Source organism: Mobula hypostoma, chromosome 17 (assembly GCF_963921235.1).
Source record: "Mobula hypostoma chromosome 17, sMobHyp1.1, whole genome shotgun sequence".
NCBI classification, from domain to species: Eukaryota; Metazoa; Chordata; class Chondrichthyes; order Myliobatiformes; family Myliobatidae; genus Mobula; species Mobula hypostoma.
This window is the reverse complement of record NC_086113.1, coordinates 16,473,416-16,490,133: the sequence shown is the minus strand read 5'-3', so window position 1 is coordinate 16,490,133 and position 16,718 is coordinate 16,473,416. Positions and strand designations below refer to the sequence as shown.

General features: G+C 40.9%; 1 long non-coding RNA gene across 1 annotated transcript in view; it reads left to right on the top strand.

Moving 5' to 3' along the window:
• The window catches only part of LOC134357687 (uncharacterized), an 86,808-nt gene extending 70,955 nt beyond the window's left edge, over positions 1-15,853 (top strand). Inside the window, exons 2-3 of the long non-coding RNA XR_010020699.1 lie at positions 14,958-15,186; positions 15,276-15,853. This is a non-coding gene — a long non-coding RNA (uncharacterized LOC134357687). The remainder of the gene's footprint in view (positions 1-14,957; positions 15,187-15,275) is intronic.
• Positions 15,854-16,718: the final 865 nt, after the last annotated feature.

Genomic DNA, 16,718 nt, shown 5'->3' with positions numbered 1-16,718 from the left:
AGATAAGGGATGCTGAAGAATGTGTGTCATCCAATCAGGATGGTGGAACTGGGAGGTTTTGTGACAGACACTAAGGTTGGTCTCAGGTATTTTTGTTTGGCTGAAGATGAAGAGAGAAGACGCTGGAGAGAACTAGTTGTAGGGTAGGACCCAGTGGGGGACCGTGATTTGATGGAGCAGGGTGCTGGGGTCTAGTGAGGATCAATGAATATGTGTGACTTTTGGAAGAGCTGAGCTCCAACTTGTGCACATTTGACTGTTTAATTATAATGGGCCCTTTCTATGTTTTTTTTCTTTCTTTCCTTTACTCACCCTTCAGTTAAGATTCATGAATATAATTCCTTTAATCGTATGCGGTGTGCTGTTTGTTATTTCTTCGCACTGAGTTATAACCGGGTAACAGATTACACAGCATCCACACAAACTGGGGTTTTGGGTGGGAGAGCTACACAATCTCACGGGTTTGGCGGGATCTGGAATGTGTATCCCCTAGACTTACAGAGTCAAGGAAAACAGCGGGGTTTCATATTTATTATTATTATTATTTATTATTATTATCATTTATTATTATTATTATTTTAATTTTCCATATATTGATTGGGACTCCCATACTGTTAGGGATCTAGATGGTTTAGAGTTTGTAAAATGTGTTAAGGAAAGTTTTCTAAATCAATATATAGAGGGACCAACTAGAGGGGATGCAATATTGGATCTCCTGTTAGGAAACGAATTAGGGCAAGTGACAGAAGTCTGTGTAGGGGAGCGCTTTGGTTCTAGTGATCATAACACCATTAGTTTCAATTTGATCATGGACAAGGATAGATCTGGTCCTAGGGTTGAGGTTCTGAACTGGAAGAAGGCCAAATTTGAAGAAATGAGAAAGGATCTAAAAAGCGTGGATTGGGACAGGTTGTTCTCTGGCAAAGATGTGATTGGTAGGTGGGAAGCCTTCAAAGGCGAAATTTTGAGAGTGCAGAGTTTGTATGTTCCTGTCAGGATTAAAGGCAAATTGGATAGGAATAAGGAACCTTGGTTCTCAAGGGATATTGCAACTCTGATAAAGAAGAAGAGGGAGTTGTATGAAATGTATAGGAAACAGGGGGTAAATCAGGTGCTTGAGGAGTATAAGAAGTGCAAGAAAATACTTAAGAAAGAAATCAGGAGGGCTAAAAGAAGACATGAGGTTGCCTTGGCAGTCAAAGTGAAGGATAACCCAAAGAGCTTTTACAAGTATATTAAGAGCAAAAGGATTGTAAGGGATAAAATTGGTCCTCTTGAAGATCAGAGTGGTTGGCTTTGTGCGGAACCAAAGGAAATGGGGGAGATCTTAAATAGATTTTTTGTATCTGTATTTACTAAGGAAGCTGGCATGAAATCTATGGAATTGAGGGAATCAAGTAGTGAGACCATGGAAACTGTACAGATTGAAAAGGAGGAGGTGCTTGCTGTCTTGAGGAAAATTAAAGTGGATAAATCCCCGGGACCTGACAGGGTGTTCCCTCGGACCTTGAAGGAGACTAATGTTGAAATTGCGGGGGCCCTGGCAGAAATATTTAAAATGACGCTGTCTACGGGTGAAGTGCCGGAGGATTGGAGAGTGGCTCATGTTGTTCCGTTATTTAAAAAAGGATCGAAAAGTAATCCGGGAAGTTATAGGCTGGTGAGTTTAACGTCAGTAGTAGGTAAGTTATTGGAGGGAGTACTAAGAGACAGAATCTACAAGCATTTGGATAGACAAGGGCTTATTAGGGAGAGTCAACATGGCTTTGTGCATGGCAGGTCATGTTTGACCAATCTGTTGGAGTTTTTCGAGGAGGTTACCAGGAAAGTGGATGAAGGGAAGGCAGTGGATATTGTCTACATGGACTTCAGTAAGGCCTTTGATAAGGTCCCGCATGGGAGGTTAGTTAGGAAAATTCAGTCGCTAGGTATAGATGGAGAGGTGGTAAATTGGATTAGACATTGGCTCGATGGAAGAAGCCAGAGAGTGGTGGTAGAGAATTGCTTCTCTGAGTGGAGGCCTGTGACTAGTGGTGTGCCACAGGGATCAGTGCTGGGTCCATTGTTATTTGTCATCTATATCAACGATCTGGATGATAATGTGGTAAATTGGATCAGCAAGTTTGCTGATGTTACAAAGATTGGAGGTGTAGTAGACAGTGAGGAAGGTTTTCAGAGCCTGCAGAGGGACTTGGACCAGCTGGAAAAATGGGCTGAAAAATGGCAGATGGAGTTTAATACTGACAAGTGTGAGGTATTGCACGTTGGAAGGACAAACCAACGTAGAACATACAGGGTTAATGGTAAGGCACTGAGGAGTGCAGTGGAACAGAGGGATCTGGGAATACAGATACAAAATTCCCTAAAAGTGTTGTCACAGGTAGATAGGGTCATAAAGAGAGCTTTTGGTACATTGGCCTTTATTAATCGAAATATTGAGTATAAGAGCTGGAATGTTATGATGAGGTTGTATAAGGCATTGGTGAGGCCGAATCTGGAGTATTGTGTTCAGTTTTGGTCACCAAATTACAGGAAGGATATAAATAAGGTTGAAAGAGTGCAGAGAAGGTTTACAAGGATGTTGCCGGGACTTGAGAAACTCAGTTACAGAGAAAGGTTGAAGAGGTTAGGACTTTATTCCCTGGAGCGTAGAAGAATGAGGGGAGATTTGATAGAGGTATATAAAATTATGATGGGTACAGATAGAGTGAATGCAAGCAGGCTTTTTCCACTGAGGCAAGGGGAGAAAAAAACCAGAGGACATGGGTTAAGGGTGAGGGGGGAAAAGTTTAAAGGGAATATTAGGGGGGGCTTCTTCACACAGAGAGTGGTGGGAGTATGGAATGAGCTGCCAGACGAGGTGGTAAATGCGGGTTCTTTTTTAACATTTAAGAATAAATTGGACAGATACATGGATGGGAGGTGTATGGAGGGATATGGTCCGTGTGCAGGTCAGTGGGACTAGGCAGAAAATGGTTCGGCACAGCCAAGAAGGGCCAAAGGGCCTGTTTCTGTGCCGTAGTTTCTATGGTTCGATGGTTCTATCACCTGGTACTCACTCTTTGTGAACCCATGAATTTCATCTATTTTCTGCCTTTTTTTGAACTCAAACATCTTTCTTTCCCCCTTCTGAAAAAAAATGTGCTGCCCTTTTTAAAACTTCAATCTAAGTTGTCATCTTAGATCTATTTTAAGACTTCCTTGTCGCCACTGTTATGTCTTGTAACTCCAAAAACTAGTCATAAGGAAAAAACAGGAGCTAAGAGATACATGTCTATATTGTTTTATTTTTAGTGAGGCTTGCAAATATGACATGGTGGTGTAATGATATTTGCCATTGACATACTTCTTAGAAATGATCCATAATGAATTGTGTAAACAAAGAATGCTTAATCAAACAATATATTTACAGTGTCACACAAATATTATTGAAGTATTAAATACACAACAATCACCTCTAAAATCTCCATCAGCACAGGTGCACCACAAGGCTGTCAGCTCAGCCCCCTGCTCTAATCACTTTAAACTTAGGGCTGTGAGGTTAAGCACAGCTCCAAAACTATATTTAAGTTAGTTGATGACACCTCTGTTGCTGGATCAATGGTGGTGGTGAATCAGCATATAGGAGGGAGACTGAAAATCTGGCTGAGTCGTGCCACAACGACCTCTCAATCAATGTCAACAAGAGCAAGGAGATGACCATTGAATTCAAGCGGAGGAAACTGGAAGTGCTTGAGCCAGTCTTCATCAGGGGATCAGAGTTTGAGAAGGTCAGCAATGTTAAATTCCTCCATGTTATCATTTCAGAGGATCTGTCCTGAGTCCTGCACATGTGCAATTACGAAGAAAGCATGGCTGCATCTCTACTCTCTTAGAAGTTTGTGAAGATTTGGTATGATATCTAAAACATTAACAAACCTCTATAGGTGTATGTTGGAGAGTATATTGACTGGTTACATCACGGCCTGGTATGGAAACACCAATGCCCTTGAATGGAAAATCCCACAAAATGTAGTGGACATGACCCAGTGCATCATTGCTGAAGTCATCCCCACCACTGAGCATATCTACCTGAAGAGCTGTCGCAGGTAGGCAGCATACATCACCAAGGGCCCCCCACCATCCAGGCCATGATCTCTTCTCGCTGCTGCAATCAATAAGAAGGTACAGGAGTCTCAGGACCCACAACAACAGATTCAGGAACCGTTATTACCCTGCAACCATCAGGCTCTTGAACCAGAGGGAATAAGTCCGCTCACCCATCACTGAACTGTTCCCACAGTCTATGGACTCATTTTCACATCATATGTTCGTCATATGTTCTCGAGATTCATTGATTATTTATTTATTATTAATTTTTTTTTCATATTTTCACAATTTGTTGCCTTTTACACATTGTTTGTTTATCTGTCCTTTTGGGTGCAGTCTTTGATTGATTCTATTTTGCTTCTTCCATTGACCTTGCATGTCCACCAGAAAATTAATCTCTGGGTTGTATATGGTGACATATATGTACGTAGATAATAAATTTACTTTGAACTTTGAACTCCAGATAGGTTTTTCTGCTGCCCGAGTCATGTCCAACTGTGCCAGAGTTGATGACGATCAGCAGCAAAGCATTCTCTTGAGAATGTGGGCCTGCACAGCTGACGCGTGCAGAACTACAAGAGATTCTCTCCGGGAATAAAATGGCACTAAAATCTTAGGCATTCCTTTGCAGCTTTCTCTGATGAAATTTGACAGCATACATCATCTCTCCAAGTCTAGTCTAAGAACATATCGAGCACCAGTGATGCTGAAGAGCCTCAGTGTGTCCCAGTTGACTCCACCTGACTCACTCTGTCTTTCCTGTATCCCTCCAACTAAATTGATGTGCTTCTCAACATGTTGAACTAAATGTTCACCAATTCTTTTTCAAAATTATGTGGAGATGCATGCAAGATCATAAATTGTTGAATAGTCTGAATTGCCTGTTGTGAGCAATAACCTTGAACATCTAAAATCCAGAGAAGTATATCCAGAATGAAGAAACTTCTCATGTGAAGTGGAGTCTGTCTTCATAGCAGCAAATAAACACATGACTGCTTTAATAAACATTGATTGTATTTAGAACAGTTCATTGTCTTCAGCTATTTACATCATTTACCTCCGATGAAGTCCACAGTTTATATTGCTCTGTACTTTTTATACAACCATATTCAGTTACCTCTTGCGCTTCTGGCTTTTCTATCACTCAATATGTGCAAAATAGATTTAAGAACACTAACTTTTGGTTCAATGTCTAAATGTTTAGTCTTCACATCAATGGTGTCCTTTTAACTTACAAGGCTAGGAACCTGGATTGCATTCTGGAGTCACAGTGAATAGGAGCCTTCCTATGATTGACATGTTCTGCATCCAATCAGGAATAAGCAAAACAGTATATATAAAATAGTCAGTGAAACCAAATACAATATTTCAAACAATACTCTCCAAATTTAGCCTGAGGGTCCCAGCACAAGAACAGGACTCTTGAATAATGGCATTGGTGTGCAAAAAGGAAAATTAAACATAGTTTCATTTCTTATATTGCAACCATTATATTTTGATACAGTTTTGGTTGACAGAAAAATTAATAACACAAACATAATCTAATATAAAACATTGCCTCTGAGACATGTTATTGTCTAATATTCTTCTTTCACCGTTGCTAAATTTTCCTCCATCCTCACATATGGTTATATTTCTATTTAAATATTCCGATGTTATTTGCTGTTATTTAAAAAATATTTAAGCCATTGTGTTGTAACAAACTTTCAATATTAATATCTAAATTGTAATGCCACAGGTTTGGCAGAGGAAAATAATGGACAAAATATGCGCACTCGCATTTACTTTATAAATGTGAACTGAACAGTCTGGAACTCAGAATTTATTGAAAAATGATCTAGTGCTTACCTGGCATATATGATGAATAAACTCTTCTTGGGCTTCCAGACGGGTACAGGTATCAATTTTAATGGATGTTTTGAAGGCAAACTCTGCCATCTTCATCAGGGCTGATGCCTGGGCGCGTCAAGTCCGGCGGTATTTAGACCCCGGTAGTCCATCCCTCCTGATTGGTTAGCCCTCATTTAGTCAGGTTTCCATTGTCCCACCTTGATTACATAGAAACACAGAAAACCTACAGCACAATATAGGCCCTTCAGCCCACAATGCTGTGCCAAACATGTACTTACTTTAGAAATTATCTAGGGTTACCCATACTCCTCTATTTTTCTAAGCTCCATCTACCTATCCAAATATCTCTAAAAAGACGCTATTGTATCCGCCTCCACAACTGTCGCTGGCAGCCCATTCCATGCACTCACCACTCTCTGCATAAAAAAGTGCCCCTGACATCTCCTCTGTACCTACTTCCAAGCACCTTAAAACTATGCCCTCTTGTGTCAGCCACTCCAGCCATGGGAAAAAGCCTCTGACTATCCACACGATCAATGCCTCTTATCATTTTATACACCTCCATCAGGTCACCTCTTATCCTCCGTCACTCCAAGGAGAAAAGGCAGAGTTCACTCAACCTATTCTCAGAGGGCATGCTCCCCAATCCAGACAACATCCTTGTAAATCTCCTCTGCACCCTTTCTATAGTTTCCACATCCATACTTTAGTGAGGTGACCAGAACTGAGCACAGTACTTCAAGTGGGGTCTGACCAGGGTTCTATATAGCTGTAACATTACCTCTTGGCTCAACTCAATCCCATGGTTGATGAAGGCCAATACACCGTATGCTTTCGTAAGCGCACAGTCAACCTGCGCAGCAGCATTGAGTATCCTATGGACTCGGACCCCAAAATCCCTCTGATCCTCCACACTGCCAGAGTCTTACCACCAATACTATATTCTGCAATCATACTTGACCTACCAAAATGAACCACCTCACACTTATCTAGGTTGAGTTCCATCTGCCACTTCTCAGCCCAGTTTTGATTCCTATTGATGTCCTGCTGTAACCCCTGACAGCCCTCCACACTATCCACAACGCCCCGAACCTTTGTGTCATCGGCAAGTTTACTAACCCATCCCTCCACTTCCTCATCCAGGTCATTTATAAAAATCACGAAGAGAAGGTGTTCTCAGAACAGATCCCTGAGGCACACCACTGGCCACTGGCCTCCATGTAGAATATGACCCATCTACAACCACTCTTTGCCTTCTGTGGGCAAGCCAATTCTGGATCCACAAAGCAATGTCCCCTTAGATTCCTTGTCTCCTTACTTCCTCAATAAGCCTTGTATGGGGTACCTTATCAAATGCCTTGCTGAAATCCATATACACTACATCTACTGCTCTACCTTCATCAATGTCTTTAGTCACATCCTCAGAACATTCAATCAGGCTCATAAGGCACTTCCTGTCTTTGACAAAGCCATGCTGACTATTCCTAATCATATTATGCCTCTCCAAATGTTCATAAGTTCTGCCTTTCAGCATCTTCTCCATCAACATACAAACCACTGAAATAAGACTCACTGGTCTATAATTTCCTGGGCATCTCTATTCCCTTTCTTGAATAAGGGAACAACATCTGCAACCCTCCAATCCTCCAGAACCTCTCCCATCCCCATTGATGCAAAGATTATTGCTGGAGGCACAGCAATCTCCTCCCTCACCTCCCACAGTAGCTTTGGGTATATCTTGTCTGGTCCCGGTGACTTATCCAACTTGATACTTTCCAAAAACTCCAGCACATCCTCCTTCTTAATGTCTATATGCTCAAGCTTTTTGGTCCACTGTAAGTCATCCTTACAGTTGTCAAGGTCCTTTTCCTTAGTGGATACTGAAGCAAAGTACTCATTAAGTACCTCCGCTATCTCCTCCGGTTCCATACATACTTTTCCACTGTCATACTTGATTTGTCCTATTTTCTCAAATCTTATCCTCTTGCTTTTCATATACTTGTAGAATGCCTTGGGGTTTTCCTTAATCCTGTTTGCCAAGGCCTTCTCAAGGCTCCTTCTGGCTCTCCTAATTTCATTCTTAAGCTCCTTCCTGCTAGCCTTATAACTTTCTAGATTTCTATCTTTACCGAGTTTTTTGAACCTTTTGTAAGTTTTTTTTCTTCTTGACAAGAGATTCAACAGGCTTTATATACCATGGATCCCGTATCCTACCATCCTCTCCCTGTGTCATTGGAATGTACCTTTGCAGAACACCATGCAAATATCCCATGAACATTTGCCACATTTCTGCCATACATTTCCCTAAGAACATCTGTTCCCAATTTATGCTTTAAGTTCCTGCCTGATAGCTTCATATTTCCCCTTACTCCAATTAAACATTTTCCTAACATGTCTGCTCCTATCCCTCTCCAATGCTATGGTGAAGGAGATAGAATTGTGATTACTATCTCCAAAATGCTCTCCCACTGAGAGACCTGACACCTGACCAGGTTCATTTCCCAATACCAGATCAAGTACAGCCTCTCCTCTTGTAGGCTTATCTACATATTGTGTCAGGAAAACTTCTTGAACACACCTAACAAACTCCACCCCATCTAAACCCCTTGCTCTAGGGAGATGCCAATCAATATTGTGGAAATTAAAATCTCCCACCACGACAACCCTCTTATTATTGCACTGTTCCAGAATCTGTCTCCCTATCTGCTCCGCGATGTCCCTGTTACTATTGGGTGGTCTATAAAGAGCACCCAGTGGAGTTATTGACCCCTTCCTGTTTTTAACTTCCACCCATAGAGACTCAGTAGCCAATTCCTCCATGACTGCCTCCTTTTCTGCAGCAATGACACTATCTCTGATCAGCAGTGCCACAATTGCAATTGAATTCCACTTCTTACTTAGAGAAAGACCTCCACATTTGTTAAAATTGTTTTCCTCTAGTTTTGTTTCAATGGCTTCCTTCATCGGGTGATCCCAAAAGCCATTGGCGTGGCACAGTAGTTTTGTGCTGTCAAAGTCAATCCAATGGCCATGACAAATGCAATGATTTGCAATCACCAATTTCTCCAGGTAACCCAATTGTGTACAATTGGTACTATGCTCCTTGATGCAGGTTTCCACCGTGTGCCCCGTCTGGCTGATATACACTGCGCTACATTCACAGGGAATCCTGTAAATGCCAACCATCCTGAGTTCCAGGTCATCTAGGACCTGCATAAGCTGTGATTTCAGCTTCCTGGTGGGCTTGTGGATGGTATTAATCTGGTATTTCTTTAGGATCCTGGTGACCCTTCCAGAAACTGTGGAAATATAGGGAAGACAGGCAGTAGTGATGGGTTTCTCCTCGTTGTTAGTTTTCCTGGATTTCTGTCAGCCCTTTTAAGGGCCCAGTTGATTTCCTTCACCTTGTAGCCCTTCTGTAGGAAAGTCATGCATAATCATCGTAATTCTTCATGGAGGCTCACACAATAAATCAAAGTTGAAAAAAAATGCTCTTCATTCAGGGGTGTAAAGGTAGCTGTTATTGATGAGGTATACACCTGTGTGAGTGAATTTCCGATAGACGCCATCATGCCCTTACACCCCAAATGTTTCTTCAGATACATCAATGACACCTTCGTAGTGTGGCCTCATGGATTCCAGGCACTCCAACAGTTCCACGAGCATCTCATCAACATGCATCCACACATTCAATTTAAGATGGAGATAGAGAGCAATGGTTACCTCCCATTCCTGGACATGACGGAAATTGGACAGTAGTCTCAGACATGGCTTCTATTGGAAACCCACTCACATGGACTTAAATCTCAACAATAACAGCCACCATCACACCTCCCAATGTAGAGCAGATCCTTCTACTTTGATTAACCATGCAAAATCTATTTCAGACCTGGAGAATCTCCACAAGGACATAAGATGATAATGCATGACGTTCCTACAGAATGGCTACAAGGTGAAGGAAATCAATTGGACCTTTAAAAGGCCCTACAGAAAATCCAGGAAACCTTACAATGAGAGGGAACCTGTTGCTACTGCCTGTCCTCCCTATTTTTCCACGATTTCTGGAAGGTTCACCAGGATCCTGAAGAAATGCTGGATTAACAGCATCCACAAACCCGTAAGGAAGCCGAAATTACAGCTCATGTGGTCAAACATGATTTGGGACTCAGGACAGCTGGTGTTTATAGGATTCCCTGTGAAGGCAGAACAGTGTATATCAGTCAGATGGGACGCACGGTCAGCTAGGAGTACAGGAGGAGTATCCATTTGAGTTACCCAGAGAAATCAGCAATAGTAGAACATTGCATTCGCAATGGCCACAGGATTGGCTACAACAGCACAAACCAACTATGCCATGCCAATGGCTTTTGGGACCACCTGGTGAAGGAAGCCATTGAAATAAAACTAGAGGATAAGAATTTTAACAAAGGAAGAACTGGAATTCGACAAGGTGGGACAGCAGATTGGATGAGGACTAACCAATCAGGAGGAAATGACTAGGGGTATAAATACCACTGGACTAGACATACAGGCACCATTCCTGAAGTTGGCAGAGTTGGTCATCAAAACATCGGTTAAAATCAACACCTGTACCCAGCTGAAAGCCCGAGAAGAGTTTATTCATCAGACTTTATTCTCCTGCATTTTACAGGGAAATGTCAGTGCAATATCGTTATTCATTTGAGTAGAGAAAACAGGGTGTGAGAAACCATGGTAACTATTAGTTAATATGAAATACTTCTTACAATTAATTGGATTTACTTAAATTGTTAATTTATTTTTATATTTTCTCATGTACTTATAAGTATTTAAGATTTTGGTTTTGTTTGCAATCTAAAAATGTTTTAATTGACATTGAATTGCTTTGAATATTTCTAAATGCTGTGATTGGGTTTTAGATATCAGCACAATACTACACTTCACCAACTGATGTACCATCCAATCACATTCGACCGTGACCTTAACTGCTGAGCCTCCTCAACTTGCCCAATTCACCAGATTTGACCTTGGTCTCAAAGGGTGATTAAGATGGTATCAATAAGTGGCTCTTTGCATTCAACTCCAATGGGAATCATCGGGTATTCCCATTCATGACTATTACAGCTGAAATCCACAGTCATCACCATTGATACTTTAATAAGCAGCATCATTTTAAGATGATAAAAAAACTCTATTGATACTCAAAATCAACAGATCCCAGAGTGCAAGCTGAGGTTGTGAGTGCAGTTCCCCTTTCAGAAAACGGAAGGTGGGATGGTGTGCTGGATTATAGGTTCATTGTAATGCCCCCCACTCCCTCCTATCTTGCTGGTGAACGTATAGTCCCTGGAAAGTAAAATTGAAAACCTCAGAGCAAGATTACTGTACCAGAGGGAAATCAGGGACTGCTGCACAGAAACATGGCTTCCCCCTGCCATTTTGGACATGTCACTACAACCCAAAGCCCTCACCATTCTCCAGAGAAACATTCTCTTAAAGGTAGAGTAGGTAGTATGGTTTATGATTAACTCATAACGGTGCACAGACACAGTGGTTCTATTTCAGTTCTGCTTATTCTGACCTGGAGCGTCTATAGACAATAGACAATAGGTGCAGGAGTAGGCCATTCAGCCCTTTGAGCCAGCACTGCCATTCACTGTGATCATGGATGATCATCCACAATCAGTATCCAGTTCGTGCCTTATCCCCATAACCTTTGATTCTGCTATCTTTAAGAGCTCTATCCATCTCTTTCTTGAAAGCATCCAGAGACTTAGCCTCCACAGCTTTCTGGGGCACAGCATTCCATATATCCACCACTCTTTGGGTGAAAAAGTTTTTCCTCAACTCCGTTCTAAATGGCCTACCCCTTATTCTTAAATAAGTCTAGTGCAGGGATTCCCAAACTCTTTTATGCCATGGAGTCTTATCAAAAACCGAAGGATCTGTGGACCCTAGGTTGGGAACCCCAGATTCGGCGGTCAAATGTTATTGCCACAAAACAGCAAATTTCACAACAAGCTGGTGATATTACACCTGATTCTGATTCTGAAATGCCATATTTTCCTTTCCAGGCTGCAGGGCCACACAAAAAAAAAATCCTTTCAGGACTTATGAAAGCCCAAGGCCCATGGTCTTTCAAGAGCCATGTACACCTCTCTCTATCTCTATTATAGGGTACCTTGGCCACATTTGTTATTTCCTTCACTGGATATCCATAAATGTACACTTTTCAAAGTATATGAAAGTGAGTTCACAGCCACAAAACCAGCCATCACTGCAGCTGGCCCATTACCTTCAGCCTCAGTTCAGTACAGAGAGGAGTAAACCTTGCTGAGCAGCGAGCTGAACACCAGCCTGTCCGTTGCGTCCGGTCCCGAGGACCTGACGTTTCCAATCTTGCTTGGCGCTTAAGTCGGCCAAACATCAGCTTTTCCCTTGATCTCGGACCCTGGCCCTGGCCCTGTCACCTCAACTTGGACCTGTTGCTTCAAATGGGCTCCAGTCTGCTCCAGCAATGGCAAAACATTGGCTTGGTTTTCACTCTTTGGGCCCAGCTGCCTCGATTCAGCCTGAATACGCCATACTGCAACTGTTCTGCACTTCCAGACTTTAAAAATGCCAGGTCATACAGGTGGCTTAACACCTCAACTCCAAAAGGGAAGTTACAGACTACTGTAAATGGATCTAGTGCTTTCTTGGCATATATGATGATAAAACACCTCTCGGGCTTCCAACCGGATACAAGAATCGGTCATAACTGATGTTTCAATGACAAGCTCCACCATCTTCTTCAGGGATGATCCCTGCGCATGTCTAGTCCGGTGGTATTTATGCCCCCAGAGGCTGTCCCACCTGATTGGTTAGTCCTCATCCAATCAGGTTTCTGCTCTCATACCTTGATTACAATTGGATTCCAGTTCTTACTTAGAGCGAGATTTTTGTCTTAGTCAAAATACTTTTCATCTAGTTTTATTTCAGTGGCTTCCTTTACCAGGCGTAAGTATAGCCATTGTGAAAGCAGTGTTTTGTTATCACCAATTTTTCTGGGGAACCCAAATGGATACACTTCCTGTGCTCCTTGATGTGGGTTTCCACCGTGTGTCCTGATACATGCTGCTCTGCATTCACAGGAAATCCTGTAATCACCGGCCGACCTGAGTCCCAGGTCATCTTTGACCCACATAAGCTGTGATCTGAGCTTCCTTACGAGTTTGGGGGTGGTATTAATCTAGTATTTCTTCAGGATAATGGCAATCCTTCCAGAAATCATGGAAATATAGTGAAGACAGGTGGGAGCACAACACTGCTTTCACAATAGCCGTATGATTGACTTTAATGGCACAAAGCTATTGTGCCATGCCAGTGGCTTTTGGGACGGCCTGGTAAAGAAAGCCATTGAAATAAAAATAAGGAAAAGAATTTTAACAAAGACAAAAGTCTCACTCTTAAGTAAGAACTACAATTCGATTGTAAACAAGGTGGGAGAGCAGAAACTTGATTGGATGAGGACTAATCAATCAGGTGAGATGGACTATGGGGTGTATAACTACCACTGGACTAGACATACCTGGGATCATTACTTAAGAAGATGGCAGTGTTTGTCATCAAAACGTCAGCTATGATTGATACTTGTACCTGGCTGGAAGCCCAAGTAGAGTTTATTTGTTACAGACTATTGATTGCCATGACCATTGTCCTGAAAAAGTGTGATTGATTGAGAAGCTAGTAGATTTGTACGCTGCTGGTAAGGCATCGCAGTGTTTCACCTGCCACATCTTAAATCAGAATAAGTTTAAATTTGAACAATCTCAGCTAGATTATGTTCTTAGGAAAGACCAAGTACTTTGGTGTTGCCCAAACCTAAATAGGCAAGGTCTTTGTTATTGATTTGACTGGCACCACTTGGAAAGTTACCTATATCAATTAACTCAGCATATATCAAAAATCTCATGGTCCAGCATCTCAATAGATAAAGACTGGATCAGAAGATATACTGTATCTTCACCAAATAATTGATGTTACTCTGTCCTTCTCAGTGGACAAGTACTTGTGTGCACTCATAGGTAATACCTGCCTGTGAGTCAGTTGGGTATGGATTCTCATTCGGTACCATAGACTTTGTACAAAAGTCAGGGTGGTACTCTAGAGCCATTGATTAATTGTAATGGTCTATGGCATAAAAAAGTTGGGAACCCCTGTGCTACTGCAATGTCAAGGGAGTCTTTCACTTAACAATTGGGGCCCTCTGCATTTGAGTTTGTTCTAATACCCCCTCATCTAAATATAAAAGAATTTGTGATGTTGCCTTGAAGAGGAGCAGAACTTTTTCCAGTGGTCCATCCTGTCTTTATTTCTTAACCAATATAACGGAACACAGTTAATTAAAGCAATTGCTACACTATTGTTTACAAAATGTATTGGCTGAATTGTATTTCATGAATTGGCTGCTTATTTCAAATATTTCAGAAGTGCTTTGAGACAAGCTGAAAACACTTTAGAAATGCTCGCTTTTATTTATAATTTCAGACATTTATGCTTTCAGCAGGCAAAATTGTGTGGAATGCTTAAATCAAAGGAAAAAGATCAATGTAAGCAGAACAATCCAGAAACAGTACAAAAGGTTAGAAAGCAAGAGCCTAAATCTATACTGTATTTAGTTATATTAACTAAATCTCATTCCTTTAACAATCTGTACATCTTTTATTTTTCCCTTTCTTTGCCATGCAAAATATTTGCTTGTTTGTATTTTCTGTTTATTTGGTTTGCACCAACTAGCTGGTGCCATAAACTAACCCCGTTGTGTAAGTGTCTATCTTTTCAAAGACCAATCTTTTCTATAAAAGGAAAGAAAACAAAGGCTGATGAGTCTCTTAAATCCTGCTGTTGATTCGTTGACTCTCACATTGTGTAAAGACTGTTCTCATTGCTCACTGTCTACAGGTTTACAATTTATACCACAATGGGAAGAAATACGGGCTGAAGGAATAGACAGACAAACTAAAAAGTTCTTCCTTTCTCTTTTTATTATTTGACAGCTGGTCATATTTAATAATTCCAAGGAGGATTATCTGCAGTGTTGGCGTACTGAAGCAAAGGACTGTAATGTTATAGAAACAGCAGAACATAGGAACACCGATTGGTTGAGTACCAATAAATACCAATTATTTTTCAAGAGCTAGCTATTGAAACTGGATGATATGCAGCAAGGCATGTTTGTGGAGGCCAAGTGGACTAAGAAGTATGCAAGATTGTACATACTTAAAGGTGAGATCTGGTAATGGACCAAAGGACCCTTCCCTATTATTTAAATTCCATTGGTTCCTTAATTTCTCACTAACCATTGTTACTTACAGGATAAAGGCGAAAACATACATTATGGCTTGACCCATCTTCACTGAAACCTGAAAAAAATTACAACATGACTTAACTGGTTTTTACTGAAGTGTGGAAGACTTAACAGATCTCTACTGAAAAGTGATTGATCCCAGGGATGAATAGCCATATCTTACTGCTCTGTGCAGGTTCCAAGCATGTCAGCATCATATATCATGGATTGGATTTGCTCTCTTTTGGTCTCAATCAGGTAATTGTTCTCAAATTCTCCTGGCATTTTCACTACTTGGGTTAAATTTCCTGTTACAACTAAAAAATTCATTTGTACAATCATAAATTCAAAAACTTTCCTAGGCCAAAAGTCAGCTTTCCAGCAACTCAGTGTTAGAAACATGTATGTTAATCTTCTAAATGAACTTTGAAAACACATTATTTTTTTCTATTTTGACAAAGATGCTCTTCTCTGCAAAGAGAAGCAGTTTGAAAGTCACATGCATACTGCAAGGGCTATCAAAGGCTATGCATAATTTACTTGTGTAAGTAGATGAAAATACCCAAATGATGTTTAGAAATACTTGTCACTGTTCTGTTTCATTAAAATTCATGGAAAGTTCATTAGTTTTGATAATGTTATTTTTTCCGAGTATTTGCTGCCTCTGGTGTTTCTGTTAAAAAGTCAAAGACAAGTTTACTGTGAGATGCACAAGTACATGTATCTACAGGTACAATGGAAAATATATTTGCAGCAGCATCATTTTGAGAACCATTCGCAAAAAATATTATAAATTGAACATACTAAATTTTACACAACTTTTACAAGAAAAAGCACAATTTGAACAAAAAACAAATCCATTTTTATGCAGTGTCAGGTGGCTTTTACATTCAAGTTCGACAAATCATCAATTAGCTCGCAGCAACAAACACAAAATGCTGGTGGAACGCAGCAAGTCAGGCAGCGTCTGTGGAAATCAATAAATAGCCAATGCCTCGAGCCGAGATCTTCACCAGCGCCAGAAAGGAAGGGGGAAGATAGCAGAATAAAAAAGTGGGAGGAGGGAAGGAGGACAAGCTGGCTGATGATAGGTGAAGCCAGATGGGTTCACAAGCTCAAGTTCAAGTGCTTACTAGTGCTCATCTGTAAATGAAGAGCACAAATTTGTGGAAGTGTAAACTGTCCCTATTTATTGAGACCACAAAAACAGTGAGCAATTTGAGGGTTCATATTAAATTAAGCAACTAAATATAATGGGTGAAATTTCATTCATTGTGAGTTCAAACAAGAAGGAGTTCAAATAAGTTGTTAGGCAAGCTGTTTAGTACTCTGAAGGTCTCCCTCCTTTATTCCTCATTTATCACAGCCTGTTGCAGCTAATGCCTATGATATGGACTGTATCACTTCCATGTGAATTAAAATGTCCTTCGGTGTTCCTAACTTTGTTAATTGTGTGAAGGTAAGTTTAATG